Source organism: Nanorana parkeri, unplaced genomic scaffold, assembly GCF_000935625.1.
Source record: "Nanorana parkeri isolate BGI_ZX_2015 unplaced genomic scaffold, ASM93562v1 scaffold700, whole genome shotgun sequence".
NCBI lineage: Eukaryota > Metazoa > Chordata > Amphibia > Anura > Dicroglossidae > Nanorana > Nanorana parkeri.
In genome coordinates, this window is record NW_017306968.1 from 233557 (window position 1) to 250047 (window position 16491).

General features: G+C 43.1%; 1 protein-coding gene across 3 annotated transcripts in view; it reads left to right on the top strand.

Annotated features, from left to right (window-relative positions):
- Positions 1 to 16491, top strand: part of VGLL4 (vestigial like family member 4) — a 125744-nt gene that overhangs the window by 81742 nt on the left and 27511 nt on the right. Inside the window, exons 1-2 of one of the 3 annotated variants that reach the window (XM_018563822.1) lie at positions 7271 to 7277; positions 14312 to 14314. The exons of the other annotated variants lie outside the window; for them this stretch is intronic. The gene's annotated coding sequence lies outside the window, so the exon portion shown is untranslated. Of the gene's footprint in view, positions 1 to 7270; positions 7278 to 14311; positions 14315 to 16491 lie in introns of those variants that run through there. 3 annotated transcript variants of the gene reach the window in all.

Here is a 16491-nt window from a genome sequence, read left to right on the forward strand (position 1 = left end):
GCTGAGCTCTCACAGTTTTTCTTCTCACTAATTATAGTTTGTGATTGCAGGGAAGTCTGGAGTCCCAGCGGACACTATTGTGAGTTAATGTTTATCGTCTGACAAACGACTTGCTCCAGTTGTGCCGTTTCTGTTGCTGGTTTTAATTGATTTATTTATATATTTTTTGTTACTGGGAATTCATTTATTTTAGCCGTTAATGATTAGTGAGCTCCGAAGGACCGGCATACATTAGTTCAGGCCACTGGATAGAACGGCACAAGTAGCCTGGTGTGGTATTCATTTCAGCCAGGCACATTCTACCTTGCACTGGTGTGACTTTAGTAAAGTGAATCCTGATTGGCTGCTGTGGGCTACTGCACTATGATCCTTCTGTGTTTTATGTACAAATCTAAAAACCGCTATAGGCCTCATACACAAGGTCACAGAGGTACGTGTACCGTAATGAAAAGCCGGAGCCACAGGTGTGGCGTACGCCCGCTTGTACAAATCACCAGATGAGGCTGCACGCCGGTTAAATGCTGTTCCGATTGTATACAGGTGTACGCCCCTGGACGCAGACTGTGTCCGTCCAGGGGCATATGTCAAACCTGTACAGATGTACATACTTGGAGCAGTGTTTACCGGCGAGATCCCGTGTTTTATTAGGGTATAAGGCTTGAGCTGGTTGGAATACACAGATTTAACACGGAGCTCCAGGAATTACAGGAAGACTACCCCTGCACTGCGCCCTCCCAACAATTGACTCTCCCATCTATGCTAAACAGTGTGAATAGAATAAGATCCAATGCTGGCTATTGAATTCGGACAGCCGCAGCTGCCTGAATACTCAGTGACTGCATCTGATCGGATGCAGCATCAATAGCCGTACATGGGGAAGCCAGGAGTATCGGGGAGAGCACCTGAGCCTGCCAAAGAGAGAAATAAGCTATTACATGTTATTCCTCTACCCCTAGACTTAACATTTAACCCTTGCAGTGCAGCGGGGCCACATTTTTTGTTTAGTTCTGCTTTGATTCACATATACTGATAATAAACCCAAAGTTTAGGTGTGATGGGATGCTTGTCACTGTTTGTCCAGTAAGTTTCTACCAGACTCGGTCGGTCTGTTTTTTTAAATATTTCTGTATACAGATGTTCCTCACTTACCGACTTACCTGTTTTGCGACCACTCGCACTTACGACGGAGCGCCGATCGACCTCCGACCTTGCGCGTTAGCGTCAGTGCGCCGTGTCGCCGGCGGAAGTGGTGTCCTCCGATCTTCATTTCGGGTCCTGGTAAGTATTTTCATTGCCTGATGTACAGTACACTGTTCGTTACTGTACATCGGCAACGCTATACAGTACTGTACTAATGCAGTACAGTACTGTATAGAGTTCCTCACTTAACGACCAATCCGTTTAACGACCTGGTCGTAGGAACGGAACTCGGTCGTTAAGTGAGGAATACCTGTACTGATAATAATAAAGTCAAAGTAAAAGTTTGGGTCTACTTTAAAAAAAAATAGGTGAAAGTTAGTTAGGGACTGGCATTAAAGGTTGGGTAGGGGTATAGCAATCATCATCCATCTGTTGCCCATCAGTTTCAGATTCTGTTACCTAAATTCAGCATTGGGTTTTGTAAAGGTGCCCATACACCTGCCGATTATCAAACGATAATCGGCAGGTGTATGGAAGGCGTGTGACCGTTTCTACTGTACGGTTGCACGTCTTTTGTCTTCCAAGCACACTTGAAAACCTTGAAAATGGGTTAATGGCGTGCTCGGAAGACAAATGCCGAACGGGCCAGTGTGCGCAAGGGCACACTGCCCGCTCAGCATTGGAATCATCATGCGATGATCGCAAGTACGATCTGCCTGTCCAAGGCAGATTGTACGAGATTTGAATGACCTTACAACCATCGCACAACGAAAGTTCTGCGATGGTTGTAAGGTGTATGGCCAGCTTTACACATGACAGATCTGCATTGTGGGCCTTTTATTTACTTTGCTTACCCAAGTGTCTGTCTTGGTGCAGGCCACTGCATTTGATCTAATTGGATAGGAAGATTGCATGGCCACACCTATGTTTTAGGTGCAATTAGGCCTTGTTCACACCAAATGCAGACCAGATCTGCATGAGTTTCTTTTCACGCAGTGCAGAGGGTTGTGCTGCGTTTTTGATGCGTTCAGGGCCGTTTTTGTTTGTGTTTTTTTAGTTTAAAATGGGCTTTCAGGGCATTTGCATGCGTTTTTGATGTGTTTTGTGAGTGTTCCAGAGCAGGTAAAATAGGGCTTGCTGCAGTTTTTTTTACATGCTCTGGAACGGAACGCTGCGGTGTGAACTAGAGCCCAAAATACCATTGGAATGCATTGGTAGTTGATCCGGTCTGTAACTCCTCTGCGCCTGGAACGCGTTTGGTGTGAACAAGGCCTAAGGGATTCCTGTGTCAGAAACTTGACATTTCCTGCAGCAGGAATCCCTAATCTGCAGTTCACAAGCGCCAGCTGTCATCCATTCAAGTTAATGATCAAGTGACTGCCACTGCATTCCAAAAGAGGGGCACACAGCATGTAATCCTACGTGACACAATTACATGTGGTTGGTAATCGATCACTATTCCTGGATGTATCAATCATTAACTTGAATGGGTGGCAGTTGCCGCTTGTAAACAGCAGATTAGGGATTCCTGCTGCAGGAAAACGCAGGTTCCTGATGCAGGAATCCCTAATTGCAGCCAAAATATAGGTGTGAATGGAGCCTTAATGTCTAAAAGCTTGTCTTGGTGCACAGAGCTTGTCTTTATTCGGACAGACCTTGTCTGGTAGACTAGAAGCAAGATGGCAGCATCAGTAAGGCGGTAGCAGAGCCATGTACATGTAATAACAAATAAATATGAATGCTTCCTGTACTTTTTATATTTAAGAGCTTCACAGGGAAATCAGGTTTTTCTGATACAAAAATGAACCCGAACTTTGCCCATACCAGATAAGTTCAACAGGTTCACTTTGCGGGAGGCACCCTGATCGGGAGATCATTATTTCACGAGTGCCTTTCGGTTTAGTCATACTTTACATTTTTAAGAACCCAACTGGCTTGCATGACCATATGCAGGTTGAGCATGCCAATAAGAAGAACCCTGAATGACTTAAATTACCATATGCAGGTTGAGCATGCCAATAAGAAGAACCCTGAATGACTTGAATGACCATATGCAGGTTGAGCATGCCAATAAGAAGAACCCTGAATGACTTGAATGACTACATGCAGGCTGAGCATGCCAATAAGAAGAACCCTGAATGACGATATCCAGGTTGAGCATGCCAATAAGAAGAACCCTGAATGACTTGAATGACTACATGCAGGTTGAGCATGCCAATAAGAAGAACCCTGAATGACTTGAATGACCATATGCAGGTTGAGCATGCCAATAAGAAGAACCCTGAATGACTTAAATTACCATATGCAGGTTGAGCATGCCAATAAGAAGAACCCTGAATGACTTGAATGACCATATGCAGGTTGAGCATGCCAATAAGAAGAACCCTGAATGACTTGAATGACGATATCCAGGTTGAGCATGCTAATAACGCTGCATCAGTAATCCAACATTTGCATACAATTTTTGAGCCTCCGGAAAATGCAACAAAATGCGAAACGCATCTAGCAAGTATGAGGACTAACAGAATGCTTGTGACATTGATGAACAGAATTTGATTAGCATGTGCCGCTATGTAAATTGGTTCACGTAATGCTGCAGTTGTCCGGGGCAGTAGAGGACACTGCTCATTATTTTTATAACACTATAATGAAGTGCTGAAACAATGGATTTTCTTGTTTGGAATCCGGAGTGAAAGGAGTTTCTCTCATGGGTGACCTTTCTACTCATTTACATTTTACACAATCAGGCGGCTGTGTTTCCCCCGGCCTCCCAGACTCTTTGATGGGCCTCTTATTTTTAAGCTGATTACAGAGATTGGGTATTAATGTAAGATGACCGGTTTTATGTGTAGAACATTTCCAGCCTATGTTGTATCGAATACAAAATGTTATATAGTTAAAGATCTTTATTATTTTTGTGCACTGGCCAGCCTTGTTTGCTCACTAAATACACACACGTTGTCTTGTTTATTAGGGCCGGTTCATACCAGTGCATTGCAGTAACGCAGTCATTGATTTATTTTGCAGCGCACCTACATATGCTTTGTAATGCGCTACAATGCACAGATGTGCAGTGAGAAAAACGGCACAAGTCCTCTGAGTGCGTTGCGTACCTTTCTGGCAGCCGATTTATAATGGGCTGTTTAAAGCAACGCACTGGTGTGAATGGGTCCTTACGGCAGTACAGTGACTGTGTTAAGTAGAGTAGGCATGGTGGGATTTTTGGATGGTTCTTGATGAACTGGCCGAAAATTGCACAGTGGGTGCCTCTGTCCGGCATCCCTTGATCAGCTGATCAAAGTAGCAGGTTGGAAAATTATTAGCCGAACGACGCTAGCAGCCAATTGGCTTCATTTGAGTATTCCGACAGCGGCAGGGACCAGCGGAGATTCCTCCGTCGACATCCTAACTGTTAATGAAGGAATCTCTTCTATTTTTTTTTTTTTCATCTCGGCCTGTGGGTAGAATGGAAAAAAAGCTTTTCTAGTGTGCTACTCATGTTTGTGGTCAGAGCTCTGTCAATAGGCTTTTAATGAAAACAATGTATACTCTAGCTAGCGGCTGCAGTGTAAGAATGCAGATCGTCTTGGCATGCCATATATACTCGCCACTGTAAAGAAGCTCATACAAATTGGATATGAAATTTACACTCAAAGTCCATGTCGGGGAATTGTTTACCGTAGTGTTGTGCTAAATGCGCTGGATTCATGTATTTGGCACACAATGCATGGTTCCTCACACTAGGTGGGCTGGTGCATGCTTTCTCAATGGCACCCAAACCTCTCCCGGGGGACGTGTGTTGCATGGCGTGGTACTGCAATATGCATTGTGCTGTTGTGCATTGAGAAGTGCATGCATACTTTTTATCACTGCACGACATTGCAGCACAAACTTTAATAGTACCGCATGGATTGGGGTGCCTTCGAGAATGAATGGCGACTCACCAGGTACTGTGTGCAGTGCGATAGCATGGCCTAAACGCATGGACCCCGCGTGTTTAGTGCAGTATTGAATTACTTCTTAAACTTCTTGGAAACATGCCTGTTAATGGCGCTAACCCCGTGCTTTTATTTCATTCGGCTACCTCGATGTTTTTTTTGTACAAGTAGTGATGAAGTGGGCCCGGAAGCCTTTCCTGTCCTCAGACTATAATAGGGGTGAAAAGGGCGATCCTCTTATTACCAAATCTCCAGTTGCTTCCAACTTCCCGATGAAAGTTTTAGATCTTTTTTTTTTTTTAAATCAGTTTCCTGATACACGATACCTTCCAGGGATATTGACTGTCCTGTTCAACACAAATGGTAACAGGAGTCCTCAGACAGGATGTCTCTTCATTGTGTGACAATACTTTGATTCTTTTTCGCCTTCTTTTTTTTTTTTTTTTCTTTCTTGTTTTTACCCCTAAGAGCAAAGATGAGTAAGGCCCGCGCACACCAGATTTGTGGCCAACGCAGCCCCAATGTACAGAAAAGGCAATTTTACCTTTTTTCTCCAATTGGCACAGTTCACGCTTAAAGAATATGACAAGCGGTATTCTTTTTTTTTTTTTCACAGCATGGTACGCACTACACAATGCTCTATCGATGGAGTTTACTGAAGTGTCACTCAATTATCCAACATTAACATAATTAACCACTTGCCGTCCGCCCATTGTAAAAAAACGGATGGACGGCACTGCAGCATTAGCGGGTTGCCGTCGCCAGACGGCATTTTTTTTCTGCTCGCGCGCCCCCTAGCGGGCACGCACGGGCAGAAAAGACCCGACCAATGCAAACACCCGTTACCGGGTGTTTCACATATATAAGCGATCAGCGGCTCCATAGCCCGCCGATCGTCTATATGTGCTCGTTTCCAAAGCCAGCTCCTTGCTGATCTCCGTCCGGGCTGTGAATGCTGAAGTGATGTGTGTTACATCACTTCCGCATTCACCTGTCAGTCATCTGGAGAGAGAAGAAGCTGATAAAGCAGATCTCTGCTTTATCAGCTTCTTTTGGGGTCCATAGGTGATATTAGGGGTCCTAGAGACCCCTAATATCTCCATAAAGAGGACCTGTCAGTGTGCCTTTGCTATTATATAGGGGGATTGTTATCCCCCTATATAATAGCAATAACAATAAGTGCAAAAAAAAAAATATAAATAAAAAAAAAGAAAAGTAACACATAAAAAAATAAAATAAAATAAAAGCCACATATAAAAAAAGGGGAAAACCCCCCCCCAAAAATGTTAACTCCCCCACCCCCAAGTTTACGCGCCTATAAACGTAAATACGCGTCCGGTGCCCCAGCGCGCAAAAATTACAATTGCGCTACACATGTTACATATCGCCGCAAACGTCGCAGTGAGAGCAATCATTTTAGGGCCATCAATCACTGATAACACTAAACTGATGAGCGGTAAAAGCTTTTAAAGCGTCGCCTATGGCCAATTTTGGGTATTATCGTTTTTTGAGGTTTTGCGCGCACGCAATTTTAAGGCTTGACATGTTTGGTGTCTTTTTACCCGTGTACAATAAAAGACACCCGTGGTGTCTTTTATTGTACCAAAAAATTGGGTAATAATAAATGTTTTATCATTTAATATAGGGGAAACAGTTTTTTTTTTTTAATTTCGGTAATTTTTCCTTAATATAGTAAAAAAATAAAACCCCCAGTGGTGAATAAATACCACCAAAAGAAAGCTCTATCTGTCCCCAAAAAAGGGTATAAAATTCATTTCAGTACAGCGACTATGAGATGAGTGGAAATCACTCATGTCATAGTTCTCCTTTTTAATATAGTAAAAAAATAAAAACCCCAGTGGTGAATAAATACCACCAAAAGAAAGCTGTGTCCCCAAAAAAGGGTATAAAATGAATTTCAGTACAGCGTTGCATGATGGAATAAATGTCAGTCAAAGTACCGCAGCGCTGAATACTGAAAAATGGCCTGGATGGGAAGGGGGTTTAACACCGTGGATGTCAATGGGGGCCGCAGCAGAGAGATCAAGTTCTACTCCTACGTGGCATGGAGCCTTTCTTCTCCTGCTTTGGCAGAACTCTGTGCTCTTAAAGTTACGTTTTCCAGCAGTGGCCTGACTGTGCTGTCTGGCAGGGGTGCCTAAATCACCGCACTGGCTGCACAGCATAACAACTTTGGCAGTTAAAACAATTCCATTGTACTGCATGTATTTCAACGTGGCATTTACTTGCCTGCAGTTAAGCTTTAACGTAGGGTTACTTTTACTTGGCCATGCCCAGGGCTGTATTCAGAATTCTTCCTGTCCTGGGCAGTTTAGCCTGACAACCTTTACATCACTAGGGTGTTTTTTTGTTGTCAGTTTTCTAGATTGCTGTCCTGCTGGAACATGAACAGTTTTAGAAACCCATTTTCCTAAGCCCAGCTCTGGCCAAGCCTTTAAATAAGCCGGGATGGTGAAACGCATTAGTGGTTGAGCAACATTGGGGGGGATTTGACAGTATGCATTTGCTCCATAAATAGACCTGTACTTTTGGTGAAGACCCTTGGAGTGCGGCTTTCCATGGATTAAGCCTTTTTTTTAATAGTTTTAGATGGAGCCGGAAAGATTTTGAACCTGTGATCATGGTTTTCCGGTCATATTTTGAGTGTTGGCTTTGCCCCCATAGACTAGATTCCTCTTCCTCACAAGGACACGTACATCAGTAAACTCCTGGCCGGTTAAAACTCTTCCCCTGATCTAGTAGAAGAGCTGTTTTATGATAGGGGGCAGGCTGTCTCACTTCCTGTTCTACCACCCAGCAGATAAACAGGAAGTGGCAAGTTTTTTTCCCTCTCACTTCCTGCTCTGGAGAAATCTCCTAAATGTGGGTACAAACAAGATTTTTTTTCTGCAGACGGTTTTATTGTGTGACCTAAAATGTATGTTGCCCATAGACACCGGTCACATTTTAGTGGCGCGTCCATTATGAAGAGTAGAAAGCGGACAAGGAGCACGTTGTAACCTTTTAATTGAAGTAACGCTGGTTGTAATCAGAAAGTGACTCCTGGTGCTGCGATGGCGGCTTATCTTTCATGTCACACAATTAGGATCCCTGCTGGGTCTGTCTCTTCTCCCTGATTTGCATATATTATCAGAACCGGAGATCAAATAGCTGAATGTTGGAGGAGAAGCAAAAGCTTTTTTTGAAGCAGGTGGCCAGTCTGATAGGAAGCGTGTTCCATAGGACTGAAATGTAAATTGGAGCGATTTGAGGCTTTTATTCCGTGTTTGGGGCTGTGGCTATTTTTTTTGGGCTACGAATATTGAATAGTTTAATGAGCGACTGTCTTTCCTTTCAAGTGATCACTCTTTAATGTCTAGATATGCAGTGACAGCTGTTAAAACCTCCTGTCAGACTTGTCTTTGCAGCTGAGGATGTTGAGGCGCTTTGGAGGGATTCTATAGAACGATCGGTCTGTGTAATCACAAGAAACCATCTGTGTCCATGCCGAGTGCTGCTAACACAGATTCTGTGCTTTTTGCTGAGTTCATTGTGCCCGATTACACACCCCAAAGTGTATATTAATCCAAACTCTTTATGTATGTAAACTGTAACAATGAACCTCTGATTTACTCTTTTGGTCTCTTAACAAAGCTTTCAATTCTATATTTATCTGTTTGACAAGTGCATAAAAAAAAACAGTTGATCCTGCCAGAAATGCAGTGCTGCCCTCTACAGTCTTATCTCAAGTAGTTTTATAAACCCTGTTCATTTGACTGCTGTGAGCTACAGAACACCTCCCCCTGTAATATGGAAACCAGGACAAGGGGGTGGGGTGTTCTTTAGTCCTAGCACACCTTCTCTCGCAGAGTGACAGTGCTGCTCCTTCATAAATGCAGTACATTAAATGTTGTCACCCTTGGATAGGAAGTGTTTGGGCTGGCGGAAGTAAAGAGAAAAAAAAATACTGGGAAAAAAGTGACGTAGAGAAGAATAAGTGGCAGACAATGGCCCCTGGGGTGAAAAATTACCCTTGGTCGTAGCCAAAAGGCCTATCCCAAGTGACATGGTGCCCTAATCAGCATTTTCATAAGGTACGATGGAGATAAAACTTTGTGCCCATTTTATTGAGTCAAACCCTATTGCAGACATGATGGTTAACTCTCTGTGGATCACTTTTAGATTTTTGGGGGAATGTTTTTGTGTTTTTTTTTAAATGTGTTTGGAATGTGCTGACACAATTTTACTATAAAGAATCTGCAGTCTATGTGCACAGTGTAGACTTTCCCTAACTGAAGTAAATCTGCTGAACATTCTCTTTACAAGCTAAAATATCAGACATTTAAAAGACAGGTGGCTTTTACCAGTAAATATGTTCACACTGAGTGCCACTACATATTGCATGAAACTGACCCGATGTGTAATGCTAATTCAGATGCCAGAATGCTTCTTCATTCAAGAGATATCTACTGCCGGGGTCCACTGAAGGATCCACACTTAATGTGTGTTGGCGTCCTCGGTCCCGTACTGTGCTCATTAGTTCCTCCTACTAACCTACTGGAGACAATAGTATTGTGGAGGTTGTTGGGAGAAACCATAGAGCGTTGAGGTTGACCCAGAAGATTGACAATTCCAGAAGTGTTGGTTTCTTAGCAGTTTACGGAGGAGAATTTCTCTTGAATAAAGTGGCATTCTGTCATTGCAAGCAGCATGAAAGTATTAAAGGTAAGTATTCACTTTCTTTTTTTGAAGGTAACATGTGTTTACTGTCTGTTACTTCAAGGCTGCATTACCATCTCTGCATTTTTTTTATGTGGTGCTGTCCATTTTAAATGTGTTTTTTTTATTTTTTAATCCGTCACCCCTTAAAATAACAAAAACGCACCAAAGATGCCACAAGCAGGATGTTTAGGGTGCAGCTAAATATTATGGATAAAAGCCGTGGCTCAAAAAAGCTAATGGGTGATCGTTGTCCATTTTATGTTTCTCCAGTTTTCTGAATTCTAATAGGTTGTTATGGCTTATTGCAGGGGGTAGACCAACTCCAGCCCTCCAGCTTTTGTGGAACTACAAATTCCCTCAGGTATTGCAAGACTCTGCCACAGGAATGACTCCAAGAGGCAAGTACATGATGGGATTAATAGTTTCACAACAACTGGAGGGCGGAAGTTTGCCTGCCTCTGGCTTATTTACATAGCATCCAAGCAGAATGCATCTTTTGCTGTTCTGACGTAAATACATTTTTTAGCTGTTCCGAAGAATAGATTTGCATTAGTTACTGCACTTCTTTTTTTTATAAGGCCATTTATCTTCTGGTGATTATTAAAATCGCGCTACTGAAATGTTTTCTGCGTTTGATTACTGAGGGCTAAATAACTGGTCCACCCACTAGCCCAACCTATTTCTTCATTTTGGGTGGATTGGGACTGGTGTCTAATTTCTCCATTTAAGTGTCTTCCTGCAGTCTGGTTTGGCTTTGAAACAATTGGTGAGCGCGTCTTCGGAAGAGATCCAAGTTCTGTTCATTCCACCCAAAATGGTGATTTGTGATCCCCTCCACAGCACCAAACGCGCTCTAACAGCAGTCTGAGACAATATTTGTTGTATTACCTTGCACATTGCTGTTAGGCAACAGTGTGAGCATTACAAGGAGAAGAAGGCACATGTATGACCTTTTTGTCTCCTGTTCAGCTTGCAACATAAGGTTACCCTACATGCTCTTGATTTTATTTTTAGTCTACTGATCATGGGTGGAATGTAACTCCAGTAGCTACATCTCCCAGAATGTCTTTATTATACTTTGTATGGTTTTGGGTTGCGTTAGAGATGATTGGCTAGTGCTGATCACTGGTAAAGTCCACCTCGGTTGACCCTCGGGTGTTTTTTTTGCTGCAGTCACCTGGTTGGTCCAGATGCATTAGGTGACATTTCCAGTGGAGCATATTGCTGATTTCAGAACATTACAGGAACTAAATATACTTCCATTGCAGGTGACCAACTTTTATTATCTGCAGTATATTAACACAGTTGAACGTGCGTTTTGCTTGTGTTCAGCTTTATATTGTATTGAGGCCATCCTCACTTTGTGAGTTTTTATCTTTTAGCTACATCATTTTCTGCATCGTTAACTTTTTAATAAATAAGTCTTTGGGCACCACAAAGGGGTAACGTTCATCTTGCTATATTTTCTTGGCCACCATCCATTAGTAAGAAGCAATCATAGAATAAATCTAGGGGTTAGGAAAGCAAACAGATCTATCAGAGTTTCTCCTTCAAAGGCAGAAATGAAACGGAGTGTGAAAATACCAGTAATTATTTCGGCAGAGAAGCACTTGAAACTTTTGATCTGGATGTCTGTCCTGGAAACATAACCCCATCATGTTATTAATGTTTGAAGTTAAGAGGGGAGTAACGGCTTGTTGGCTTTGATCATTCCTGCTAAGAACAAGTTTTTCCTTTTCATCTCGATGTTTCTGTGCCGTCTTACATAGGTACCACCGAGACTCTATTGCCAGGGGTCAGACTTGTGAAAAACACACATCTCTGCACACATGTTCTGCCTTGGGATATAAGTGCAATTAGATTGGTTGTGTTTTCTGCAGGCTGTTGGTGGTCAAGCAGAAAGAAGATATTGATGCATCAAAAATGAATAACTTTCAAGATTTGAGTCCTCACATACTTGTCAATTCTCTAAATGGTCCCAATGATTTCCATCATACTTGGATAAAATAGGTGATACATTTGACTAGATGCACACCATTTGCTAGATGTCATTCTCGTACATACATATAGAGGTACCGGAAGGTGTTTTAGAGGTCTCCCTCCTCTCTAGAAGTAACCTAGTCAGGCAAAAAAAAAGAAAAAACTTGAGCCAGGTCCCTGCAGTGGAGATCTTACGCTGCCCATACATCTTAAGAACATTGGCCGATTTTAGTATGCGATCGCGTTTTCGTCTGATATTCGTAAGGTTGATGGGCAGTGTACAACAGCAAATACTGTACAATCGATCGACTTTTGACTAACCAGCAGGTTAGAAAACTTCGGTCGATCGTACGATTTCTCGCAAGGTTGGTGACGTTTCCGTACGTCAAAATTCGTACGATTTTACACTGCTCATGCGCAAACGAAAATATGTGCTGTCAATTACCGCAGGTGTTTTTTTTACAATACTGCTGATTCAACTGTGAGATGGTCGGGGTAGGATGGGGCTGCCATACGAAAATCGTACAATGGTTCGATCATCGGATGAAAAGTTTAGTCCGATGATCGCAAGGTGTATGGGCAGCTTTGCACTTGTCCTTGCCTTGCTCCAGTCTGTTGCTGCACCCACTGCCAGACTCTTCAGCGTTTGAAACTTTCAGGAGTTTTGGATATGTCTCTCCCGTTGCGTGCTGTAGTTCCACCTTTCAGTCCCAATGTCACTGCTGTGTCCTGTAGTGATGAGGGTTGAAGGATGGGACCATGGTGTGGCACGCAAATTAGGCATCCAACACGGCTGGAAGTGTTGAGTGGTGAAAAGGGCACAGTGCTGGAAAAGAGGGGAGGTAGGATACATGGGGTGCTGGAGAGGTAAATACAGCAGCTCCTCTTTTGTCCTTTTTTAGGATTTCTTTTCTTTTTTCTTTGCTTTTAAATCCTTTTACAATACATGTACCTTTCCCCTGTTTGTTCTTATTTAAAACCCTGCACATATAGAAAATACATGTTGGTCTGGCAGAAATTCATTGGGCTCCTAAAGCTGGCCATGCACTGGATCAATTTTGGTAGGGTCCTGCTGACTCAATTCTACCTGTGTGGCCCACTCTGTACTCCTCCATTAACAAAAGTCGATTGAAATATCGAGTTTTGGTGAAAGTAGCCATTCAGGTTGTTGGGTTTTCTAACGGTGACACACCTACTGCAGTCAGAATACAATGGCCCGGTGGGAGGATTCCCCCATCCACGCTGTTGGCATGGATGTGGCAATTGGACGTTCATGCCGGAATTGAGAATCTATGATGCATTTATCTGCAGTGCACTGGATGTCACCGATGCACTTGGGAAAGCTTAAAGAAAGAAACCGTAAACCATTCGATGTGCTGAAGCATGCCGTCCCCCCACTGGCCCCGTCTCACCACACTTGCCCTCCTGCTAAAATGGAGCAGTAGTATGAACGCAGCCTTATAGTTTTCCTCCATGTCACCTTTTATGTACGAGTGATTACTACACCGCTTTTATTTGTGGCAGGGTGACGTGCTGTTCCAACACGAAGCACAATCTGCATTCAACCCATATTTTCAGGAGCAAGGCTTTCCAGTTCATTAAACACTTTTCTGAACGTACCCAGAATCCTTTGCCGTGCTTCTGATTTCCAGGTATTCCTGACAGGTTCTAACAGGCCACGCAAAGCACTTCAATAAACTCTGGACACTTTGTTCTGCACCAAATCCTCCTGACAAAGCCCTGCCGGTGTCTAGATCGGGCCCCGGCATGCTTGAAAGCGCCATGGATTGCTGACTATATAGAATATAAAATACATGTTACAAGTTGAAGCTGTAAATATGCGCAGCACAGGATGTGGTTTACCAATCCTGACATCCTGAAAGTGAGGGACCTTGATGGAAATACAGGAAAGCAGTTTGTCTCTTGTTATGTGGGCAGCACTGTAGCACAGCTGGGCTTATACAACCCTAGTAAATTGGGTATGACTGTATGGGTTTAATAAGGAAACATGGCTCTTAGTCACATGTTTACTTGCCTGCAAATTTAGAAATCTGCTCTCAAGCTCCAGCATGTAGTGGATCCAAACAATGAAGTGCTTCGTCTTGTCAATGGCTTGTTTTGGATTGGCACATAAATAACTCAAGGATGGAGATGTTTTCAGCTCTTTTTTTTTTTTTTTGCCTTGATTGATTTTATTTCTGCTTTGGAGAAAAAAAAAGTAAATCAATGTGAATAAAACATCAAGGTTACCTTTCTAGTGAACATGACACGGAATTGGCAAAATACTGAACTGTGCAAATAAAGTCCAGCTGTTATTATATTGATAACATTGATTGCGAGGGAGGTTAATGAGACTTTGTATGAAACTTAATTTAGCCTTTAAAATGGAACTCCAAGCAATAATCATTATTTTGGAATCTTCTTTTTATGCCCCAAGGACCCATTCACACCACATCCAGATTACTTCCGGACCCAAAATGCATCCCAAAGTATCCCTATGGTTTGTCTGGCCTCTGTTCCCACCCCCGCAGTCCGTTCCAGACCAGACCAGAAAAATACTGCTTGTCCTATTTTGTCTGGTATGGAATGCATTGGAACGCATCAACTCATCAAAAACGTATGGAACGTACCTGTAAGACTATTTCCAATCGTGGGAAAACCGCAATGCACTATGTTCCAGATCTGGCCCTGAAAATGGTGTGAACCCAGCCTAAATCTATGTTGCACCTTACCCCAGCTGCATGAATCCCTCTGTGTTCACAGATCAAAACCCTTCTGTCCTAATTGGGTATTCACCCATTTGTTGGGTGACTGTAAGAAAATGACAGCTGATGTTGAGCTTCCTTCGTGGGCATGTGTCTTCTGCCTACACATTTTGTGCAGAGTGCAGTTCCTCTGTCTTCTCAGAACATTTGGCGGTATTTACATGGCTCATGTAGCTGGTGTCCATTATGAACCTGGCCTGTAACACATCGGCCTCACTATACTTCCTGATCTCTTGCTCATAGGGATGCCGTCAGGACAGAAGATACTGGCACAGCCAAGGCACCCTTGCTGAAAGCAATATCCAGCAGCTGGAAGCAGTAGTCCTTTTTTCTTTTTTTTTTTTTTTTACTAACTCATCTGCATATAAATGTGTCATTGATATTCCAGATCTTCTACATGACTGTTTGTTTTTGGTAGAATCTTGGATCAGTGTTAAAAGACTTGATTGAGAAAACATGTTTGTTTTTTTAAAGCAAAGCTCTGGTTTCACCTAATGTTGTCCTCTAGAGGCAACATTTCCACTGTCTAAAATGCCTCCCAAATGTTGTCTTCAGCCTCTGACAAATCAGGGTTTTCAAAGTTGATGTCCAACGTTCCTTCCTTGGAGACCATGTACAGCTGGCACCATTTGTGCGCAGTCAGTTTACATTCAGCCTCATGTGTCAAATGCCCGCTCTTCGGTACACCACAAGGCTGTCCACATAGATGGGGAGGGAAGTGTCATACGACTTCTTCATTGCCTGTGATCCCCATATTAGAAAGGGACTGCTGAGCACACCTGAAATGTTGTGTGACACTTTATAAAAGTGCCTGAGTGGTGTAGGTTAGAAGTTCCACCTTTTAAGCCTGTGACACACTGCATGCGATGCAAAGCGCATGGCTGAGCACAGCCAGATGAAAGACTTCATCTTCAGCCAATCGGCTCACGTGGAACAACTCAATGGACTTTGCATCCTGACATGTGGGTTTATATGCGCAAGCTGATTGTGCTGCGATGAAAAAAATCTCATCTACAGCCACTCGGCTATGCTAGCACTTGCAAGCTGATGCGCCGCATCGAAAATTTAAAGACGCACTGCAGGTGAAGGTCCGTGCGCTGCCACTTCCCTTTGCTGCGTGCCGCTTTGCATGCAGTGTGTCACAGACTTTACTGCTAAGGGCCCTTTTTCTTGCTGGTTCCGTTTCTTGGCTGGCAGAGATGACTGCACCACCTCTTCATTTGTAGATGAGCTGTTCTTCCTTCGAGGAACAGTTCATACATGACCCAGTTTATGGTTTAGTAGCTAAAAGAAACTTTCATAGGAATGTTTCTAGATTATTAATTTTTATTCTATGTTGGTTTATGTATACGGTGTATGTGAATGGGGAAAGGAGGTGGAAAGTGCTGCTGTTGGAGTGCTATGTATAGATCATACTGATGTCACTGCCTCATTTATATGGCAATATCTGGGCTTGCAAAGATGTTTGGTGCACAGAAAATGGTTTCTTTTCTGTGGCTATGAGGAATGTTTTTTTTTGTGTGTGTGTGCTAGAAATGGAACAGAGCATAGTAGTCCCTAATACTAAGTGCCCAACATAGCTTTTCCAGTCGGATCCACCGGTCAGCTTTTTCAGGCGGACCTGATCAGAAGCACAATGTTAGCCTATGGGCCGCCAGAGCTAAACAGACTGGCGTCCATTTACATCCGGTTACTTCAGACTCAAACGGATCAGAATTCTGTTTCAGTGGACCTGATCGTGCCTGATTGGGGTAATCTGATGTCATTTGATACAAGTCTGTTTACATCCGATTCCCTATGGACCAAGATGGGGTCCGTTGATTTTCATTTTTTTCCTCTATCGCAAGATGAAGGAAAAAACTGGATGGTCACAATGGTGTCATCCATTCATGCTGGAGGGGGTCTGTGTACAAATCTCCCCCCACCCCCCTCCTCGATCAGACAGT